We start from the raw sequence: 20,291 nt of genomic DNA, 5'->3' as shown, positions 1-20,291 counted from the left end.
TAAGTTGCCACAGAGCACTCTGTGGTCCCGTTCTAGGAGCTTGTGTGGTCTACCACTTCACGGCTGAGCCGTTGTTGCTCCTAGAAGTTTCCATTTCACAATAACAGCACTTACAGTTGGCCGGGGTAGCTCTAGTAGGGCAGCAAATTACTTGTTGGAAAGGTGGCATCCTCTGACGTTGAAAGTCACTGAGCTCTTCAGTAAAGGCCATTCTAATGCCAATGTTTGTCTATAGAGATTGCATGGCTGTGTTTGATTTTATACACATGTCAGCAACGGGCTGAAAGAGCCAAATCCACTCATTTGAAGGAGTGTATAAAAAGTATTCAGCCGATTTTGTTATGTTTACAGCCTCATTCTAAAATAAATCATAAATCCTCATAAATCTATTCACAATACCTCACAATGACAAAGTGAAAACAGGTTTTCTAAATATTTCCTAATGTTTACATTTTTTAAAATGAAATAATTAATTTACAGAAATATTCAGACCCTTTGCTATGAGACTCAAAATGTAGCTCAAGTGTATCCTGTTTCAGTTGATCATCCTTAAGATGCTTCTACAACTTGATTAGAGTCCACATGTGGTAAATTCAATTGATTGAACTTGATTTGGAAAGGCACACACCTGTTTATATACGGTCCCACAGTTGACAGTCAGAGCGAAAACCAAGGAATCAGGTCGAAGGAAGAGACAGGATTGTGTTGATGCACAGATCTGGGGAAGGATACCAACACATGTATGCAGCATTGAAGGTCTCCAAGAACACGGTGGCCTCCATCTTCAATGGAAGAAGTTTGAAACCACTAAATTTAAAACCACTTCCTAGAGAGGGCCGCCCGGCCAAAGTGAGCAGTCGGGGAGAAGGGCCTTTGCCAGGGAGGTGACCAAGAACACTGAAGGTCACTCTGACAGAGCTCCAGAGTTCCTCTGTGGAGATGGGAGAACCTTCCATCTCTGCAGCACTCCACCAATCAGGCCTTTATGTTAGAGTGGTCACACGGAAGCAACTCCTCAGTAAAAGACACATGACAGCTCACTTGGGGTTTGCCATAAGGTCTGATGAAACAAAGATTGAACTCTTTGGCCTGAATGCCAAGTGTCACGTCTGGAAGAAACCTGGCACCATCCCTACGGTGAAGCATGGTGGTGGCAGCATCATTACAGTGAAGCATGGTGGTGGCAGCATCACGCTGTGGGGATGTATTTCAGCGGCAGGTACTGGGAGACTAGTCAGCATCGAGGGAAAGATGAACAGAGCAAAGTACAGAGAGACATTTGATGAAAACCTACTTCAGAGCGCTCAAGACCTCAGAGTGGGGCAAAGGTTCACCTTCCAACAGGACACCCCCAAGACAACACAGGAGTGGCTTCAGGATAAGTCTTTGAATGTCCTTGAGTGGCCCAGCCAGAGCCAGTCTTGAACTTTATCAAACATCTCTGGAGAGATCTGAAAATAGCTGTTTAGCGATGCTCCCCATCCAACCTGACAGAGCTTGAGAGAATCATACCCAAGAAGACTTGATGACTTGATGTATGTAATCGCTGCCAAAGGTGTTTCAACAAAGTACTGAGTGAATGGTCTGAATTCTTATGTAAGTCTGATATTTCCATTATACATTTTTATAAAATTGCAAAAAATTCTAAACGTGTTTTTGATTTTTGATTCTGTGTGTAGATTGATGAGGGGAAAAAAACTATTCAATCAATTTTAGAACAAAATGTTGAAAGGGTCAAGGGGTCTGAATACTATCCGAAATGCATGTATAGCATATTTCACTTCCACTCTCCTTATCCTGCGCCAACTCTCCTCTCCTCTCCTCTCCTCTCCTCTTCTCTCCTTTCCTTTCCTTTCCTTTCCCCTCCTCTCCTCTTCCCTCCTCTCCTTTCCTTTCCCCTCCTCTCCTCTCCTCTCCTCTCCTCTCCTCTCCTCTCCTCTCCTCTCCTCTCCTCTCCTCTCCTCTCCTCTCCTCTCCTCTCCTCTCCCCTCCTCTCCTCTAATCTCCTTTCCTCTCCTCTCCTCTCCTCTTCCCTCCCCTCCTCTCCTCTCCATCATGGTTTTCTCCATCTCCATTGCTGTTAATGTTACCAGTGTTGTCAGGACACAAGATATTGTCTCTCCTTCAAGCTCCTCTCTGAGTTTCTCTCTCTGTCTCTCTCCAATTTTAATTCAAGGGTCTTTATTAGCATGGGGAACATGTGTTAACATTGCCAAAGCAGGTGAAATAGATAATAAACAAAAGTGAAATAAACAGTAAAAAAATGTACAGCAAACATGACACTCAACAAAGTAAAAAAACAAAAAAGAAATGTCAAATATTATGTCTATATACAGTGTTATAACGATGTGAAAATAGTTAAAGTACAAAAGTGAAAATGAATAAACATATACATGGGTTGTTATTTACAATGGTGTTTGTTCTTCACTGGTTTTTATTTTAATGTAGCAACATAGTCAATATTTTCCTTACTTTGGCGGCCTTTCTCAATAGCAAGGCTAAGCTCACTAAGTCTGTACATAGTCAAAGCTTTCCTTAAGTTTGGGTCAGTCACAGTGGTCAGGTATTCTGCCACTCTGTACTCTCTGTTTAAGGCCAAATAGCATTCTAGTTTGCTCTGTTTTTTTGTTAATACTTTCCATTGTGTCAAGTAATTGTCTTTTTGTTTTCTCATGATTTGATTGGGTCTAATTGTGTTGTTGTCCTGGGGCTCTGTAGGGTCTGTTTTTGTTTGTGAACAGAGCTTCAGGACCAGTTTGCTGAGGGGACTGTTCTCCAAGTAATTGTTCTGTAAGTGATTTGTTATGAAAGTTTTGGGAATCGCTTCCTTTTAGGTGGTTCTAGAATTTAACATCTCTTTTCTGGATATTGATAATTAGCGGGTATCGGCCTAATTCTGTTCTGCACTCATTATTTGGTGTTTTGTTGTACACTGAGGGTATTTTTGTAGAATTCTACATGCAATCTCAATTTGGTGTTTGTCCCATTTTGTGAATTCTTGGTTGGTGAGCGGATACCAGACCTCACAGACATAAAGGACAATGGGTCCTATAACTGATTAAAGTATTTCTTGCCAGATCTTTATTGGTATGTCAAACTGTATGTTCCTTTTGTTGGCATAGAAGGCCCTTCTGGCCTTTACTCTCAGATCTTTCATAGCTTTGTCGAAGTTAACATGGCGCTGATGTTTAGGCTGAGGTATGTATAGTTTATGTGTGCTCTAGGGCAACGGTGTCTAGCTGGAATTTGTATTTGTGGTCCTGGCAACTGGACCTTTTTTTGGAAGACTATTATTTTTTTCTTATTGATATTTTTTTCTTACTGGGCCCAGGTTTGACATAATCTGTGCAGAAGATCTAGGGGCTGCTGTAAGCCCTCCTTGGTTGGGTACAGAAGCACCAGATCATCAGTCAACATTTGACTTCAGAATCTAGTACGGTGAGGCCGGATTCTGCAGACTGTTCTAGTGTCCGAAGAGGATGGGGCATAAGCTGCATCCCTGTCTCACGCCACAGTCCTGTGGAAAAAATATGTTTTTTTTGCCAATTTTACCAACACACTTGTTGTTTGTGTACATGGATTTCATAATGTCATATTCTTTTCCGTATTCCATCCATTTTTATAGCAGACCTTCATCCCAAATTGAGTCGAAGGCTTTTTTGATATCAACAAAGCATGAGAAACTTTGCCTTTGTTTTGGTGTGTTTGTTTGTCAATTAAGGTGCGCGGGGTGAATACGTGGTCTGTCGTACGGTAATTTGGTAAAAAGCCAACTTGACATTTGCTCAGTAGATTGTTTTCGCTGAGGAATTGTACGAGGTTGCTGTTAATGATATTGCAAAGGATTTTCCAAGGATTTCTGTTGACGTGATCGTTATTAGGGTCAAATTTGTCTCCACATTGAGCTGATGTCTGAATTGATGTTCCTTCTTTTTCTGTATTGTATTTCTGCATTGTTTTAGTGATTCACCATAGTGAAGGCGTAGACTCAGATTTTCTGGGTCTCTATGTTTTTGGTTGGACACATTTCTCAATTTCATTCTTAAGTTCTTGCCTTCTTCATTCATCATTGTTGTTAATGTTCTTAGGTCGTGTGCTTGACATTTTTAGATTTGATAGGGAAGTTGAAAGGTCAAATATACCGTATAGGTTTTCTACTGCCGAGTTTACATCTTCCCTATTACAGTGAAACATTTCCTGCAGGAAGTTGTCTAAAGGGGACTTGTTGTTGACTAGTTGCTTTTTAGTAGTCTCTCACTCTCACACACCCCTGGACATGATACTGCAGGGGCGCAAATTTCACTGGGGACACCACCACATTCTGAAATGGCATATTTCTCTCTCTCTCTAGTCGTCCTCCATCACTGTAATCTCTTTGACTGTTCTGATGACTGTTCTTTCAGCTCAGTGATCACACTTGATTCAACCAATCAATTAATCAATGAGTTTAATCAGGTGTTGAAATCAAGTCCTCACATTGTTAGCTGGAAGGTCTGCAGGCTGTTGTACCAGGCCAACTCTAACGCATCTTATTGGACTATAATCAGCCAATCATCGTCCTTAAGTTTGATTAGATTCACCCGGATTAGGGTGTATCAGATGAGAGCCTTGCTGCTGTGTGTGTGTGTGTGTGTGTGTGTGTGTGTGTGTGTCCCATCTCAGTACTAGGTGAGCCTGTGAGGCTTTGATGTGATCTCACAGCACACACACACACACACACTTACTCACACTCCCTCACTATGTCTGTAGCTATGTTAATCAGCTTAGCTAAGGTCATTGTGTCTCTGGAGCCAAGGGCCCGGCTGGGGAAAAGAGGAAGCCATGGACAAAGACTCACTCAGGGACCCATGTGACCTGTGTCAAGGACAGAGGGCCAGCCTGCCAGGCAGTTAGTCAGCCAGCTAGTCAATCAGATTGATAGCCAGCCAGCCAATAGAGAACCATTAATCCAGCATAGGCTGCTAGCCAATAGAGAACCATAAATCCAGCATAGGCTGCTAGCCAATAGAGAACCATAAATCCAGCATAGGGTGCTAGCCAACTAGTTACAGGATTATTGTCTGACACACTTCACACGCTCTTCAGGCTCTCCAAGGGACAAGGATGGGAGGGGGAAGATCCATACTCCATTCCACAGGATCAGAGGGGATCTCCCGGTCTGACAGGAGGAGTGGGCCAGCTCTCCTGTCTTGTCTCCTGTTTTAGGGAGAAGAATGGAGATATTGATCTGACATATTGACTCCTGTTTCAGGGAGAGCGTGGATGAGAGGAGAGAGGGAGAGCTTGGGTGACAGGAGAGAGGGAGAGCTTGGATGAGAGGAGAGAGGGAGAGCTTGGGTGAGAGGAGAGAGGGAGAGCTTGGGTGAGAGGAGAGAGGGAGAGCTTGGATGAGAGGAGAGAGGGAGAGCTTGGGTGACAGGAAAGAGGGATAGCTTGGGTGAGAGGAGAGAGGGAGAGCGTGGGTAAGAGGAGAGAGGGAACACGTGGGTGAGAGGAGAGAGGGATAGCTTGGGTGAGAGGAGAGAGGGAGAGCTTGGGTGACAGGAAAGAGGGATAGCTTGGGTGAGAGGAGAGAGGGAGAGCGTGGATGAGAGGAGAGAGGGAGAGCTTGGGCTTGGGAAGCTCTTCCTCTCTCCTCTCACTCATGCTCTCCCTCTCTCCACTCACCGACGCGCTCCTTCTCTCCTCTCACCCACACGTTCCCTCTCTCCTCTTACCCACGCTCTCCCTCTCTCCTCTCACCCATGCGCTCCCTCTCTCCTCTCACCCACACTCTCGCTCTCTCCTCTCTCCTCTCATCCACACTCTCCCTTTCATCCTCCATTCTCCTCTCCTCATTCTCCAATCCTCATTCTTCTCTCTTCATTCTCCTCATTCTCTCCTCATTCTCTCCTCATTCTCCTCATTCTCCTCTCCTCATTCTCATCATTCTCGTTCTCCTCTCCTCATTCTCCTCATTCTCATTCTCCTCTCCTCATATCCTGCCAGTCGGAGCCTAATTAACATTTATGAGACTTTCCCCATCTAATTCTTTACTTAATTTGCCATGTTCTCTACCATAAGTTCCAGCCCCAGCCCACCACCCTCCCACCCAGCCCTCTGGCAGGCTGGATACAACCTCTCCCTTGGGTCTGGGATTACTGGCAGAGCCCCATAACAGCTGGCTCTGGTCCTGCTAAAGATGTTTTAAGTGAACTCGTCTCACAATAAATCCCAACCTAAATAGCGTGTCATCTTTTTTTTTTTTTTGTGTGTGTTTAATTGCTTCTCTCTGTATCATTGGGAAGGACCAGGAAGTAAGTAGTTCACTGTTAGTCTACACCTGTTGTTTACCAAACATCCGACAAATACATTTTACTTTCTTCAAATACTTTGGTTGTTTGCTTTGTCCTGTCGGGAGTCCCAGATGGGTTCTGTACTTCCCACTTCTGGATTGTCTCCATCGCAACGGGCAAGCTCAACCAAGCACACATAAAGTATTTGGAATGATTTGACATAATATTTGAAGCAAGGTGTGGTGTTGGTGACTCTGAATGGTGTATCATTGCTGGGCCAGTGGCTCTCTTCTTTAACCTGTAAACTGTACGTGCTGCTTTTTAGTCCATGCAACCTGAAGCACGGAACAACTTGTGTGACTAAACCGTGTCAATTCACCGTATAGAATAATCTATACGCCTCAGAAAGACTCAGAAAGACTCAAAGACTCAGAATGACTCAGAATGACTCAGAATGACTAAGAAAGACTCAGAAAGACTCAGAATGACTCAGAATGACTCAGAAAGACTAAGAAAGACTCAGAATGACTCAGAAAGACCAAGAAAGACTCAGAATGACTCAGAATGACTCAGAAAGACTAAGAAAGACTCAGAATGACTCAGAAAGACTCAGAAAGACTCAGAAAGACTCAGAAAGACTCAGAATGACTCAGAAAGACTAAGAAAGACTCAGCATGACTCAGAAAGACTAAGAAAGACTCAGAATGACTCAGAATGACTCAGAATGACTCAGAAAGACTAAGAAAGACTCAGAATGACTCAGAAAGACTAAGAAAGACTCAGAATGACTCAGAAAGACTCAGAATGACTCAGAATGACTAAGAAAGACTCAAAAAACAGATATGTAAAGCCTGTCATTAAGAGATTAACAAACACACTTAACAAACACACTTAAGTGACCTACAGTGTGTAGAAACTCACAACACATCTAAACATGCTAGACACATCTATTGACTAGCTGTCAGTCTGGAATAAACAAAAACAATGTGATAATCTCTAAAATCTTAGTTTAGGTTTTCTCCTCCAGAGAGACAGACAGGTTTTCTCCTCTCCAGACAGACAGGCAGGTTTTCTCCTCTCCAGACAGACAGACAGGTTTTCTCCTCTCCAGACAGACAGGCAGGTTTTCTCCTCTCCAGACAGACAGGCAGGTTTTCTCCTCTCCAGACAGACAGGCAGGTTTTCTCCTCTCCAGACAGACAGACAGGTTTTCTCCTCTCCAGACAGACAGGCAGGTTTTCTCCTCTCCAGACAGACAGGCAGGTTTTCTCCTCTCCAGACAGACAGGCAGGTTTTCTCCTCTCCAGACAGACAGGCAGGTTTTCTCCTCTCCAGAGAGACAGACAGGTTTTCTCCTCTCCAGACAGACAGGCAGGTTTTCTCCTCCCCAGACAGACAGACAGGTTTTCTCCTCTCCAGACAGACAGGCAGGTTTTCTCCTCTCCAGACAGACAGGCAGGTTTTCTCCTCCAGACACACAGGCAAGCTAGGCCCATAGTGGAATACAGTATGTTAGACTATGTGGGATTGAGATTAGATTAGGCATCCTGATCTAAATGTTTTTTTTAACCCCCAGAATGGTCAGAGGCTAAAACAAAATGATTTTCACAATCAGAAGGCATTACAACTCGGCAAGCACAGAATGTGTCCCAAAGCACACCCTATTCTCTATATAATGCACTCATTTTGACAAGACCCTCATGGGGATCCAGCCCATATGTAGGGACTAGGGTGCCATTTGGGAGGTCCCCACAGTGATTCATCCCTCCTGATTTAGCCTGGTTGTGTTATTAATTCAATATGTATTTATTCTGTTTATTCACATGGCAGGACTGATGAGACCTCAGCCTTTAATCTGGGCTCAATAGAGTCAGAGACAATGTTGGGATTGAGTGAAGTGACGCACTACATCCCCCAAGGGTAGCCTTGTTGGTGTGTGTGTGTGTGTGTGTGTGTGATCATGCTGTGTGTGTGTGTGTGTGATCATACTGTGTGTGTGTGTGTGATCATGCTGTGTGTGTGTGTGTGCGATCATGCTGTGTGTGTGTGTGTGTGTATGTGTGTGTGTGTGTGTGTGTGTGTGTGTGTGTGTGTGTGTGTGTGTGTGTGTGTGTGTGTGTGTGTGTGTGTGTGTGTGTGTGTCTGTGGGGGTGCGTGCGCGCGCGCGATCTCCTGTCTCATCATTTGAAAACAGCCAGGCATCACAGCGGCTGCTGGGGTTTTTTCAAAGCCCAGAGATATCACATGGGGTCTGCTTAATTTCAATGTCTGCATTTTAACCCAGGGTTCACCGTTCTTCCCTATTGCTTCAAAGACCACAGATCTGCAACTCTGTTATCACACTGGTTCTGCTAACTAAGCATCTCAAACGCACCCCATTCCCCTATGGGCTCTGGTCAAAAGTAGTGCACTATAAAGGCAATAGTCTGCAATTTGGGACCTAGACTAACTCCTGAGGTGAACCCTCCTGTCTGTCTGTCCTGTCTTTGGGACCTAGACTAACTCCTGAGGTGAACCCTCCTGTCTGTCTGTCCTGTCTTTGGGACCTAGACTAACTCCTGAGGTGAACCCTCCTGTCTGTCTGTCCTGTCTTTGGGACCTAGACTAACTCCTGAGGTGAACCCTCCTGTCTGTCTGTCCTGTCTTTGGGACCTAGACTAACTCCTGAGGTGAACCCTCCTGTCTGTCTGTCCTGTCTTTGGGACCTAGACTAACTCCTGAGGTGAACACTCCTGTCTGTCTGTCCTGTCTTTGGGACCTAGACTAACTCCTGAGGTGAACCCTCCTGTCTGTCTGTCCTGTCTTTGGGACCTAGACTAACTCCTGAGGTGAACCCTCCTGTCTGTCTGTCCTGTCTTTGGGACCTAGACTAACTCCTGAGGTGAACCCTCCTGTCTGTCTGTCCTGTCTTTGGGACCTAGACTAACTCCTGAGGTGAACCCTCCTGTCTGTCTGTCCTGTCTTTGGGACATAGACTAACTCCTGAGGTGAACCCTTCTGTCTGTCTGTCTGTCTGTCTGTCTTTGGGACCTAGACTAACTCCTGAGGTGAACCCTTCTGTCTGTCTGTCTGTCTGTCTGTCTGTCTGTCTGTCTGTCTGTCTGTCTGTCTTTGGGACCTAGACTAACTCCTGAGGTGAACCCTCCTGTCTGTCTGTCCTGTCTTTGTCTGTCTGTCTGTCTGTCGGACCTAGACTAACTCCTGAGGTGAACCCTCCTGTCTGTCCGTCCGTCCGTCCGTCCGTCCGTCCGTCCGTCCGTCTGTCTGTCTGTCTTTGGGACACAATCTAACTCCTGAGGTGAACCCGTCTGTCTGTCTGTCTGTCTGTCTGTCTGTCTGTCTGTCTGTCTGTCTGTCTTTGGGACACAATCTAACTCCTGAGGTGAACCCTCCTGTCTGTCTGTCTGTCTGTCTGTCTGTATTCTGTTCTCCATTTGATTGAAAAAGTATTTTGTATAAAACAGTCCTTTCTGATTGTCACAGCAAGCTGTCCTGTCCGTTTGTGTGTCCGTGTGTGTGTCCGTGCCCATGTGAGTGACGGAGAAGACGATACGTCTCTTTAGAACTGTGATGAGCCCAACAGAGACCAGTATAGTACAGGGTCAGGGCTGTAGGGCTGTAGGGCTGTAGGACTGGGGGCTGAGACCAGTTAAGTGCAGGGTCAGGGCTGTAGGGCTGTAGGGCTGTAGGACTGGGGGCTGAGACCAGTATAGTGCAGGGTCAGGGCTGTAGGGCTGTAGGGCTGAGACCAGTATAGTGCAGGGTCAGGGCTGTAGGACTGTAGGGCTGGGGGCTGAGACCAGTATAGTACAGGGTCAGGGCTGTAGGGCTGTAGGGCTGTAGGGCTGTAGGGCTGAGACCAGTATAGTGCAGGGTCAGGGCTGTAGGGATGTAGGACTGTAGGGCTGGGGGCTGAGAACAGTATAGTACAGGGTCAGGGCTGTAGGGCTGTAGGGCTGTAGGGCTGTAGGGCTGTAGGGCTGTAGGGCTGGGGGCTGAGACCAGTATAGTACAGGGGTAGGGCTGGGGGCTGAGACCAGTATGGTACAGGGTCAGGGCTGTAGGGCTGGGGGATGAGACCAGTATAGTACAGGGTCAGGGCTGTAGGACTGTAGGGCTGTAGGGCTGGGGGATGAGACCAGTATAGTACAGTGTCAGGGCTGTAGGGCTGTAGGGCTGTAGGGCTGGGGGATGAGACCAGTATAGTACAGGGTCAGGGCTGTAGGGCTGTAGGGCTGGGGGATAAGACCAGTATAGTACAGGGTCAGGGCTGTAGGACTGTAGGGCTGGGGGCTGATACCAGTATAGTGCAGGGTCAGGGCTGTAGGACTGTAGGGCTGGGGGCTGATACCAGTATAGTGCAGGGTCAGGGCTGTAGGACTGTAGGGCTGGGGGATAAGACCAGTATAGTACAGGGTCAGGGCTGTAGGGCTGGGGGCTGAGACCAGTATAGTACAGGGTCAGGGCTGTAGGGCTGGGGGATGAGACCAGTATAGTACAGGGTCAGGGCTGTAGGGCTGTAGGGCTGGGGGATAAGACCGGTATAGTACAGGGTCAGGGCTGTAGGGCTGGGGGCTGAGACCAGTATAGTACAGGGTCAGGGCTGTAGGGCTGGGGGATGAGACCAGTATAGTACAGGGTCAGGGCTGTAGGACTGTAGGGCTGGGGGATGAGACCAGTATAGTACAGGGTCAGGGCTGTAGGACTGTAGGGCTGGGGGATGAGACCAGTATAGTACAGGGTCAGGGCTGTAGGACTGTAGGGCTGGAGGCTGAGACCAGTATAGTACTGGGTCACGGCGGTAGGACTGTAGGGCTGGGGGCTGAGACCAGTATAGTACAGGGTCAGGGCTGTAGGGCTGTAGGGCTGTAGGACTGTAGGGCTGGGGGATGAGACCAGTATAGTACAGGGTCAGGGCTGTAGGGGTGTAGGCTGTAGGGCTGTAGGGCTGTAGGCTGTAGGACTGTAGGGCTGGGGGATGAGACCAGTATAGTACAGGGTCAGGGCTGTAGGGGTGTAGGCTGTAGGACTGTAGGGCTGGGGGCTGAGACCAGTATAGTACAGGGTCAGGGCTGTAGGGCTGTAGGGCTGTAGGGCTGTAGGGCTGAGACCATTATAGTGCAGGGTCAGGGCTGTAGGGCTGTAGGGCTGTAGGGCTGTAGGGCTGGGGGCTAAGACCAGTATAGTACAGGGTCAGGGCTGTAGGGCTGTAGGCTGTAGGACTGTAGGGCTGGGGGCTGAGACCAGTATAGTACAGGGTCAGGGCTATAGGGCTGTAGGGCTGTAGGGATGTAGGGCTGTATGGCTGTAGGGCTGAGACCAGTATAGTGCATTGTCAGGGCTGTAGGGCTGTAGGGCTGTAAGGCTGGGGGCTGAGACCAGTATAGTACAGGGTCAGGGCTGTAGGGCTGGGGAATGAGACCAGTATAGTACAGGGTCAGGGCTGTAATGCTGTAGGGCTGGGGGATGAGACCAGTATAGTACAGGGTCAGGGCTGTAGGACTGTAGGGCTGGGGGCTGAGACCAGTATAGTACAGGGTCAGGGCTGTAGGACTGTAGGGCTGGGGGCTGAGACCAGTATAGTACAGGGTCAGGGCTGTAGGGCTGTAGGGCTGTAGGGCTGAGACCAGTACAGTGCAGGGTCAGGGTTGTAGGGCTGTAGGGCTGTAGGGCTGAGACCAGTGTAGTACAGGGTCAGGGCTGTAGGGCTGTAGGACTGTAGGGCTGGGGGCTGAGACCAGTATAGTACAGGGTCAGGGCTGTAGGACTGTAGGGCTGTAGGGCTGAGACCAGTATAGTGCAGGGTCAGGGCTGTAGGGCTGTAGGACTGTAGGGCTGGGGGCTGAGAACAGTATAGTACAGGGTCAGGGCTGTAGGGCTGTAGGGCTGTAGGGCTGGGGGCTGAGACCAGTATAGTACAGGGTCAGGGCTGTAGGGTTGTAGGCTGTAGGACTGTAGGGCTGGGGGCTGAGACCAGTATAGTACAGGGTCAGGGCTGTAGGGCTGTAGGGCTGGGGGCTGAGACCAGTATAGTACAGGGTCAGGGTTGTAGGGCTGTAGGCTGTAGGACTGAAGGGCTGGGGCCTGAGACCAGTATAGTACAGGCTCAGGGCTGTAGGGCTGGGGGATGAGACCAGTATAGTACAGGGTCAGGGCTGTAGGGCTGGGGGATGAAACCAGTATAGTACAGGGTCAGGGCTGTAGGACTGTAGGGCTGGAGGCTGAGACCAGTATAGTACAGGGTCACGGCTGTAGGACTGTAGGGCTGGGGACTGAGACCAGTATAGTACAGGGTCAGGGCTGTAGGGCTGTAGGACTGTAGGGCTGGGGGATGAGACCAGTATAGTACAGGGTCAGGGCTGTAGGGCTGTAGGGCTGTAGGGCTGTATGGCTGAGACCATTATAGTGCAGGGTCTGTAGGGCTGAGACCAGTATAGTACAGGGTCAGGGCTGTAGGGCTGTAGGGCTGTAGGGCTGTAGGGCTGGGGGCTAAGACCAGTATAGTACAGGGTCAGGGCTGTAGGGCTGTAGGCTGTAGGACTGTAGGGCTGGGAGCTGAGACCAGTATAGTACAGGGTCAGGGCTATAGGGCTGTAGGGCTGTAGGGATGTAGGGCTGTATGGCTGTAGGGCTGAGACCAGTATAGTGCATTGTCAGGGCTGTAGGGCTGTAGGGCTGTAGGGCTGGGGGCTGAGACCAGTATAGTACAGGGTCAGGGCTGTAGGGCTGGGGAATGAGACCAGTATAGTACAGGGTCAGGGCTGTAGGGCTGTAGGGCTGTAGGGCTGGGGGCTGAGACCAGTATAGTACAGGGTCAGGGCTGTAGGACTGTAGGGCTGGGGGCTGAGACCAGTATAGTACAGGGTCAGGGCTGTAGGACTGTAGGGCTGGGGGCTGAGACCAGTATAGTACAGGGTCAGGGCTGTAAGGCTGTAGGGCTGGGGGATGAGACCAGTATAGTACAGGGTCAGGGCTGTAGGACTGTAGGGCTGGGGGCTGAGACCAGTATAGTACAGGGTCAGGGCTGTAGGACTGTAGGGCTGGGGGCTGAGACCAGTATAGTACAGGGTCAGGGCTGTAGGGCTGTAGGGCTGAGACCAGTATAGTGCAGGGTCAGGGCTGTAGGGCTGTAGGGCTGTAGGGCTGAGACCAGTATAGTACAGGGTCAGGGCTGTAGGGCTGTAGGACTGTAGGGCTGGGGGCTGAGACCAGTATAGTACAGGGTCAGGGCTGTAGGACTGTAGGGCTGTAGGGCTGAGACCAGTATAGTGCAGGGTCAGGGCTGTAGGGCTGTAGGACTGTAGGGCTGGGGGCTGAGAACAGTATAGTACAGGGTCAGGGCTGTAGGGCTGTAGGGCTGTAGGGCTGTACGGCTGGGGGCTGAGACCAGTATAGTACAGGGTCAGGACTGTAGGGCTGTAGGCTGTAGGACTGTAGGGCTGGGGGCTGAGACCAGTATAGTACAGGGTCAGGGCTGTAGGGCTGTAGGGCTGTAGGGCTGTAGGGCTGAGACCAGTATAGTGCACGGTCAGGGCTGTAGGGCTGTAGGGCTGGGGGCTGAGACCAGTATAGTACAGGGTCAGGGTTGTAGGGCTGTAGGCTGTAGGACTGAAGGGCTGGGGCCTGAGACCAGTATAGTACAGGGTCAGGGCTGTAGGGCTGGGGGATGAGACCAGTATAGTACAGGGTCAGGGCTGTAGGGCTGGGGGATGAAACCAGTATAGTACAGTGTCAGGGCTGTAGGGCTGTAGGGCTGTAGGGCTGGGGGATGAGACCAGTATAGTACAGGGTCAGGGCTGTAGGGCTGGGGGCTGAGACCAGTATAGTACAGGGTCAGGGCTGTAGGGCTGGGGGATGAGACCAGTATAGTACAGGGTCAGGGCTGTAGGACTGTAGGGCTGGGGGCTGAGACCAGTATAGTACAGGGTCAGGGCTGTAGGACTGTAGGGCTGGGGGCTGAGACCGGTATAGTACAGGGTCAGGGCTGTAGGGCTGGGGGATGAGACCAGTATAGTACAGGGTCAGGGCTGTAGGGCTGTAGGGCTGGGGGCTGAGACCAGTATAGTACAGGGTCAGGGCTGTAGGGCTGGGGGATGAAACCAGTATAGTACAGGGTCAGGGCTGTAGGGCTGGGGGATGAGACCAGTATAGTACAGGGTCAGGGCTGTAGGGCTGTAGGGCTGGGGGCTGAGACCAGTATAGTACAGGGTCAGGGCTGTAGGACTGTAGGGCTGGGGGCTGAGACCAGTATAGTACAGGGTCAGGGCTGTGGGGGTGTAGGCTGTAGGTCTGTAGGGCTGTAGGCTGTAGGACTGTAGGGCTGGGGGATGAGACCAGTATAGTACAAGGTCAAGGCTGTAGGGGTGTAGGCTGTAGGACTGTAGGGCTGGGGCATGAGACCAGTATAGTACAGGGTTCAGGGCTGTAGGGCTGTAGGGCTGTAGGCTGTAGGACTGTAGGGCTTGGGGATGAGACCAGTATAGTACAAGGTCAGGGCTGTAGGGGTGTAGGCTGTAGGACTGTAGCGCTGGGGGCTGAGACCAGTACAGTACAGGGTCAGGGCTGTAGGGCTGTAGGGCTGTAGGGCTGAGACCAGTATAGTGCAGGGTCAGGGCTGTAGGGCTATAGGGCTGTAGGGCTGTAGGGCTGGGGGCTGAGACCAGTATAGTACATGGTCTGGGCTGTAGGGCTGTAGGCTGTAGGACTGTAGGGCTGGGGGCTGAGACCAGTATAGTACAGGGTCAGGGCTGTAGGGCTGGGGGATGAGACCAGTATAGTACAGGGTCAGGGCTGTAGGGCTGTAGGGCTGGGGGATGAGACCAGTATAGTACAGGGTCAGGGCTGTAGGACTGTAGGGCTGGGGGCTGAGACCAGTATAGTACATGGTCTGGGCTGTAGGGCTGTAGGCTGTAGGACTGTAGGGCTGGGGGCTGAGACCAGTATAGTACAGGGTCAGGGCTGTAGGGCTGGGGGATGAGACCAGTATAGTACAGGGTCAGGGCTGTAGGACTGTAGGGCTGGGGGCTGAGACCAGTATAGTACAGGGTCAGGGCTGTATGACTTTAGGGCTGGGGGCTGAGACCAGTATAGTACAGGGTCAGGGCTGTAGGGCTGTAGGACTGTAGGGCTGGGGGATGAGACCAGTATAGTACAGGGTCAGGGCTGTAGGGCTGTAGGGCTGTAGACTGTATGACTGTAGGGCTGGGGGATGAGACCATTATAGTACAGGGTCAGGGCTGTAGGGCTGTAGGCTGTAGGACTGTAGGGCTGGGGGCTGAGACCAGTATAGTACAGGGTCAGGGCTGTAGGGCTGTAGGACTGTAGTGCTGGGGCATGAGACCAGTATAGTACAGGGTCAGGGCTGTAGGGCTGTAGGGCTGTAGGCTGTAGGACTGTAGGGCTTGGGGATGAGACCAGTATAGTACAAGGTCAGGGCTGTAGGGGTGTAGGCTGTAGGACTGTATGGCTGGGGGCTGAGACCAGTATAGTACAGGGTCAGGGCTGTAGGGCTGTAGGACTGTAGGGTTGTAGGGCATTAGGGCTGTAGGGCTGTAGGGCTGGGGGATGAGACCAGTATAGTACAGAGTCAGGGCTGTAGGGCTGTAGGGCTGTATGGCTGTAGGGCTGAGACCAATATAGTGCATTGTCAGGGCTGTAGGGCTGTAGGGCTGTAGGGCTGGGGGCTGAGACCAGTATAGTACAGGGTCAGGGCTGTAGGGCTGGGGGATGAGACCAGTATAGTACAGGGTCAGGGCTGTAGTGCTGGGGGATGAGACCATTATAGTACAGGGTCAGGGCTGTAGGACTGTAGGGCTGGGGGCTGAGACCAGTATAGTACAGGGTCAGGGCTGTAGGGCTGTAGGGCTTTAGGGCTGTAGGGCTGTAGGGCTGTAGGGCTGTAGGGCTGAGACCAGTATAGTGCAGGGTCAGGGCTGTAGGGCTGTAGGACTGTAGGGTTGTAGGGCATTAGGGCTGTAGGGCTGTAGGGCTGTAGGGCTGGGGGATGAGTCTCTTTAGAACTTTGATGAGCCCAACAGGCTCTGAGCTCTGATACTGTACCTTTTTAAATGTTTGCCAGGGACACTATACAGGGCAGTGTTTCCCAAACTTGGTCCCGGGGACCAAAAGGGGTGCATGGATTTACCATCAAGCTTTGATGATTTGAATCAGATGTGTAGTACCAGGGCAAAGAATAAAACGCCCTTGGGATCCCCACTACCAAGAATAAAACGTCCTTGAGATCCCCACTACCAAGAATAAAACGTCCTTGAGATCCCCACTACCAAGAATAAAACGTCCTTGAGATCCCCACTACCAAGAATAAAACGTCCTTGAGATCCCCACTTCCAAGAATAAAACGTCCTTGAGATCCCCACTACCAAGAATAAAACCCCCTTGAGATCCCCACTTCCAAGAATAAAACGTCCTTGAGATCCCCACTACCAAGAATAAAACGTCCTTGGGATCCCCACTACCAAGAATAAAACCCCCTTGAGATCCCCACTTCCAAGAATAAAACGTCCTTGAGATCCCCACTACCAAGAATAAAACCCCCTTGAGATCCCCACTACCAAGAATAAAACGTCCTTGGGATCCCCACTACCAAGAATAAAACGTCCTTGGGATCCCCACTACCAAGAATAAAACCCCCTTGAGATCCCCACTTCCAAGAATAAAACGTCCTTGAGATCCCCACTACCAAGAATAAAACCCCCTTGAGATCCCCACTACCAAGAATAAAACGTCCTTGAGATCCCCACTACCAAGAATAAAACGTCCTTGAGATCCCCACTACCAAGAATAAAACGCCCTTGGGATCCCCACTACCAAGAATAAAACGCCCTTAGGATCCCCACTTCCAAGAATAAAACCCCCTTGAGATCCCCACTTCCAAGAATAAAACGCCCTTGAGATCCCCACTACCAAGAATAAAACGCCCTTGGGATCCCCACTACCAAGAATAAAACGTCCTTGAGATCCCCACTACCAAGAATAAAACGTCCTTGAGATCCCCACTACCAAGAATAAAACGTCCTTGAGATCCCCACTACCAAGAATAAAACGTCCTTGAGATCCCCACTACCAAGAATAAAACGCCCTTGAGATCCCCACTACCAAGAATAAAACGTCCTTGAGATCCCCACTACCAAGAATAAAACGCCCTTGAGATCCCCACTACCAAGAATAAAACGTCCTTGAGATCCCCACTACCAAGAATAAAACGTCCTTGAGATCCCCACTACCAAGAATAAAACGTCCTTGAGATCCCCACTACCAAGAATAAAACGTCCTTGAGATCCCCACTACCAAGAATAAAACGTCCTTGAGATCCCCACTACCAAGAATAAAACGTCCTTGAGATCCCCACTACCAAGAATAAAACGTGTACCCCTTGAGATCCCCACTACCAAGAATAAAACGTCCTTGAGATCCCCACTACCAAGAATAAAACGTCCTTGAGATCCCCACTACCAAGAATAAAACGTCCTTGAGATCCCCACTACCAAGAATAAAACGTCCTTGAGATCCCCACTACCAAGAATAAAATGTCCTTGAGATCTCCACTACCAAGAATAAAACGTCCTTGAGATCCGCACTACCAAGAATAAAACGTCCTTGAGATCTCCACTACCAAGAATAAAACGTCCTTGAGATCTCCACTACCAAGAATAAAACGTGTACCCCTTGAGATCCCCACTACCAAGAATAAAACGTGTACCCCTTGAGATCCCCACTACCAAGAATAAAACGTGTACCCCTTGAGATCCCCACTACCAAGAATAAAACGTGTACCCCTTGAGATCCCCACTACCAAGAATAAAACGTGTACCCCTTGAGATCCCCACTACCAAGAATAAAACGTGTACCCCTTGAGATCCCCACTACCAAGAATAAAACGTGTACCCCTTGAGATCCCCACTACCAAGTTTGGGAATCCCGAATATTTGACTCGCAACCTGGATTCTGTCTTTTGGAGCAACATTTGAATTTCTGTTTTTTTGGGGGGGATAAAAATTTAGACTCTAGACCTAGATGACGGTATATCATAAACTGTTTTTGAGGAAAGTAATTCTGCTTTGAAAGTTGATCAACTTTGCAATCTCACTTTTGATAAAAAACGTCTTTCAATGTTTTGGTGCTACTATTGGAGAGCCCTGCTTTGTCTACACCCATTCAGCATTGTTCACACCTTCTTAAGCCTTAGCCCCGCCCATCTTCTTAAGCCTTAGCCCCGCCCATCTCTTTAAGGATTGATCCGAGTGTTCTGTACTAACAACAGCAGTCAAGCACCCAAGCTAACTGGCTAACTTGCTAACTGCTTCCAGACACAAATGAGAGAACAGCTCACTGAACATTACTCGCCTTAGCAGAGCTGTTTGGGCTGTTTTCATGTTATCCAGAGCATTGGTGACTGTAGCTGTGATGCTGGCAACAATTGAATCGTGCTTTGTTACCGACGTTTAAGGACACCGTACGTATTCAACGGGTGTTGAGCATTCAAAAATGCATTCGTTTTAGAGTCTTTTGTTAAGAAATGTAGCTAGCTAGCTAGCTAGATAAACAATGAATCCCAACGCATGACGTAACGTTAGTTAGCGAGCCAGCTAACGGTTACCTAGCTAGCTAACAGTGTACAACACACTTCTTTAGTGACCTGCAGACTACTGTCTAGCCCTATCGGTGTACAACACACTTCCTTAGTGACCTGCAGACTACTGTCTAGCCCTATCAGTGTACAACACACTTCCTTAGTGACCTGCAGACTACTGTCTAGCCCTATCAGTGTACAACACACTTCCTTAGTGACCTGCAGACTACTGTCTAGCCCTATCGGTGTACAACACACTTCCTTAGTGACCTGCAGACTACTGTCTAGCCCTATCGGTGTACAACACACTTCCTTAGTGACCTGCAGACTACTGTCTAGCCCTATCAGTGAACAACACACTTCCTTAGTGACCTGCGTTCACATGGAACCAAGCCCAACCCTCATCCTAATAGTAATTCCCATAATCCCCTCTGATGACGATGTCACCACGTCTAGTGGGACGGAAATAACCGAGCCGGTTTCATAGCGTTGGCGTCGTCTGGCACAGCGTCATGGAAGTGTGATTGCTGTGACGACTGGGAGGACATCATGACTACAGTTAACAAATTAGTAGGGCTCTCATGGATGAGGCAGATTAGGGCTGATAGTGGACTCAGCTGTGTGTGTGTGTGTGTGTGTGTGTGTGTGTGTGTGTGTGTGTGTGTGTACATGTGTCTGTGTATGTGAAGAGGAATAAGGGTGTGACACCACTGGGGAAGAATAAAGGTGTGACACCGCTGGGGAAGAATGAGGGTGTGACACCGCTGGGGAAGAATGAGGGTGTGACACCGCTGGGGAAGAATGAGGGTGTGACACCGCTGGGGAAGAATGAGGGTGTGACACCGCTGGGGAAGAATGAGGGTGTGACCCAGCTGGGGAAGAATGAGGGTGTGACACCGCTGGGGAAGAATGAGGGTGTGACCCAGCTGGGGAAGAATGAGGGTGTGACCCAGCTGGGGAAGAATGAGGGTGTGACCCAACTGGGGAAGAATAAAGGTGTGACACCGCTGGGGAAGAATAAAGGTGTGACACTGCTGGGGAAGAATGAGGGTGTGACACCGCTGGGGAAGAATAGGGGTGTGACCCAGCTGGGGAAGAATAAAGGTGTGACACCGCTGGGGAAGAATAAAGGTGTGACACCGCTGGGGAAGAATGAGGGTGTGACACCGCTGGGGAAGAATAAAGGTGTGACACCGCTGGGGAAGAATAAAGGTGTGACACAGCTGGGGAAGAATGAGGGTGTGACACCGCTGGGGAAGAATAAAGGTGTGACACCGCTGGGGAAGAATAAAGGTGTGACACCGCTGGGGAAGAATAAAGGTGTGACACCGCTGGGGAAGAATAAAGGTGTGACACCGCTGGGGAAGAATAAAGGTGTGACACCGCTGGGGAAGAATGAGGGTGTGACACCGCTGGGGAAGAATAAA

At 49.5% G+C, this 20,291-nt stretch overlaps 1 protein-coding gene across 1 annotated transcript in view; it reads left to right on the top strand.

The window, feature by feature from the left end:
• Positions 1-20,291, top strand: part of LOC110490882 (potassium voltage-gated channel subfamily B member 2-like) — a 256,724-nt gene that overhangs the window by 38,259 nt on the left and 198,174 nt on the right. The window lies entirely within an intron of this gene.

This window comes from Oncorhynchus mykiss, chromosome 15 (genome assembly GCF_057628025.1).
Source record: "Oncorhynchus mykiss isolate SJ-2025 chromosome 15, ASM5762802v1, whole genome shotgun sequence".
NCBI classification, from domain to species: domain Eukaryota; kingdom Metazoa; phylum Chordata; class Actinopteri; order Salmoniformes; family Salmonidae; genus Oncorhynchus; species Oncorhynchus mykiss.
This window is presented reverse-complemented; position numbering and strand designations above follow the sequence as displayed.